The sequence below is a fragment of the Epinephelus moara genome, chromosome 17 (genome assembly GCF_006386435.1).
Source record: "Epinephelus moara isolate mb chromosome 17, YSFRI_EMoa_1.0, whole genome shotgun sequence".
In the NCBI taxonomy this organism is placed as follows: Eukaryota; Metazoa; Chordata; class Actinopteri; order Perciformes; family Serranidae; genus Epinephelus; species Epinephelus moara.
Genome location: NC_065522.1, coordinates 32,166,962 through 32,170,026, shown reverse-complemented (window position 1 = coordinate 32,170,026; position 3,065 = coordinate 32,166,962). Strand labels below are relative to the sequence as shown.

At 39.5% G+C, this 3,065-nt stretch overlaps 1 long non-coding RNA gene across 1 annotated transcript in view; it reads left to right on the top strand.

Moving 5' to 3' along the window:
* LOC126404396 (uncharacterized) overlaps nucleotides 1-3,065 on the top strand; it is a 34,187-nt gene that overhangs the window by 5,687 nt on the left and 25,435 nt on the right. The window contains exon 2 of the long non-coding RNA XR_007571461.1: nucleotides 1,477-1,571. This is a non-coding gene — a long non-coding RNA (uncharacterized LOC126404396). The remainder of the gene's footprint in view (nucleotides 1-1,476; nucleotides 1,572-3,065) is intronic.

Sequence of the window (3,065 nt, the reverse complement as noted above, 5' to 3'; positions counted from 1 at the left end):
AGTCTGCTACCAGTAAAAACGGATCGAAATGGGAAGGACTACAGAAATGGGTGGAGATCTCTTCGACCTCCACCAGCATATAAGCCAGAGCACCGAAAGCAGAAGTCAGTCGTCCTCCGGAGGCTGACTCATGAGTTTGTCTGTGTTGTTGCCTGTGAACACAATAAACTCGATTGCATCAGATTCTGCCTCTCTCCAGTGCTTTTCTAAGTACCTGCCAGCAGAACCTAAGATACTGAATTGACAACAGAAGGCATTTTAGAAGAAACAATGAGGACAGGGTCGGGAGCCGTCAGGCCCAATTCCAGGCACCGATTTCTGTCACTTCATCTGTAACCTCTTTTTTGTGTTGTAGCAATCTACACAAAGGTCTTTCAACCTCAGACAACCCGTGTCTTCAGACTATATTCTCAGCTGTCCAAGGAGCAACCTTATGGGTTCCCCCCCGAGCTTATCCACCTCCGGATGCTCGTCTTTTTCTTTTTTAGAGATTAGATGGAAAACCTAGTCTCAGGGCTTTTCACCCGACTATGTTTCATGTTTAGGAGTCAAATTTATGATTTGCTCCAGGGCCTTGCACCCTCTGCCCCGGGGCATTTCACTTTTGTGTTTTGTTTAAATTTTATTCCTGTACGTTTTAGACTAGGAGACTTTAGTACAATGACAACACAAGTTTTAGCGTTTCCAATTGCAGAACTTCGATAAAACAGGCGTCTGCTTACCTTTTTCTCAGGCCGGCCAAGTGTTGTCATGATACTGTCGTCCTCTGCTGAATAGTTGTCTTTATTCCGTCACTTCTCCGTTTTCATCAGGTCAGGGTCACCAAATTGTTGGACTAAGAGTCTCATCCTACTTTCCTCTCATGTATGTGTGAGCTCAGTCCTGTGTGTTCTTAAATGAAGCAATAGGAGAAGATATTCAGTCTCAGTCAATGCAGTTTTATTGAGCCGTAAAGGAATAAAATTACAGAGCTCTGGGTCTTTCTGTCGGTCATTATTGTTTTATAATTATTCTATTTATTACTTTTTATCAGTATTTGTCTTATTGCTATTTCCCTGATTGTTTTTATATCTTATTTTATTCTATATTTTATCCTGCATGTTATTTTTTATTTTTACTTTTGTTTTTATTCAGTGGTCTTCTCTGTATTTTTCTCTTTTTATTATTGCTAGTCTCCTAGTAATAGTCATTCCCAACAGCCGTTACTGACAAAAAAAATACCGTGTATCACAGATTACATGGTGAAGTTTACAGCTGCTTGTTTTACACACTTTGGCCAGCAGGTGGTTTCGTGAGGACATGAAGCCTTTTCTGAACCGATCTGTGCTCTGTGTGTGCTGCAGGTTTATATGGATCTCAGCATCCACTCTGACAACCTGCTTGTGGAGCTGTAACTTTAAACAGCTGACAGTGTATCATTGTCACAGTGTGGATGTTTCCTGTCTCATCGTGTGTCTCTGTTTGTGGACTTCACAGCTCATCAGTGTGACGAGACACCTCTGACTTCAGGACGTCCGTCTGGAATCTGTAACCACTGAAGAAGAAGAAGAAGAATGAGTTCTCCAAAAAAGGTTCGGTCACTTTAACTGGAAATTCTCTCTGTGTTTGTTTTGTTATTTCAGGCTGCGTTTATCTGCTCTTTACTTTAGATATCAGCTTTATGATCAGAACAGGACAAGAAAATAGTTTCTGGTTTACTGGTTGGATACAAACCCAGTAGAACAAACTGGAAGGCCAAAACAATGCAGCGTTAAATTGGTGACGGCGCCCTCAGTAGTACAGAGTGTGTCATGGACAAAGCTGACAGCAAAGCAGCTACAGGAAAAGTAGACACACAAACATATAGTAATATTTTCAATATATTTTGTATTTAAAATAAGCACTAAAAGTAATGAAGTTTGTGTTTGGTAGATTATTTTTTTGTTGTAACGAAGCGTCTTGGCAGTAAATGTTATACTGTTGGAAAGCCTGTTTATTTCCCTTTTAAATGGTGCCACATTTGTAAGGAACATGTATTTGTGGGATGAGCAGCAGAGCTGAGTATGTGGGTTGCGCCCATGAAAAATTTGCCAAATCTTCTCTGCCAATGCCAAACAGTTTTTTTTTGCTGTTGCTATTGACTCTTGTTTTGAGCTTCTGATCTGAGGATAATCCTAAATATTTTGAAAATGTCTTCCTCACATTTATTATTAAATAATTGGCGGAGACTTTAATTGCACTTTGAATCCAGCACTGGATGGTTCTACAGGCTGTGATACCTATAAGGTACAAACTAGAAACTTATTAAAACAGTTCATGGTGGATATAAACTTGATTGAACGGTAGACCCATTGGAAATCAATAACAGTTTTAGAGAATTTTCTGAACGTTTATATTGATCTGAATGCCACCAAGCCTCTGAAGAACGAGACACATTTCTTGATCAGTTTCAATTCCCAACGCTGACAGATGATGCAACAACAGAATTAGATAGTTATTTAACAACTGAAGAGATTTCACAGGCTATCCAGCACATTAATAGTGGAAAAGTACCAGGGCCTGATGGCCTGCCAATCAAATTTTACAGAACATTTAAAGAAAAACTACTTGTCCCTCTCCTAAAAATGGATGATGAATCCTATCAAAATGTAACTCTCCCACCTCCTTTAAGGCTGGCCATGATAACACTGATCCTGAAACCAGATAAACCTCCCACAGAGTGTTCGTCATTTAGACCAATAAGTTTACTTGGATCTGATATAAAATTACTCTATAAAGTCCTAGCAAAGAGATTAGACCCTTATATCCCGCATTTAGTTCACAATGATCAGAATGGTTTTGTGCAAAAACGCCAAGGGTTTCATAATATAAGAACTAGGGATGTCCCGATCCAGCTTTTTCACTTCCGATCCGATACTGATATTACAGCCTTGAGTTTTGGCCGATACCGATCCGATCCAAGCGCGTATTATACATATTCACTTATTTTGTTGTCAGTCATGTTAGAAAAGGTTTGATCAAGCAAAGAACAACTACTTAATCAGGTTAGTTAGAATGATCCACAACAGTTGGTATGAGAAACTGAC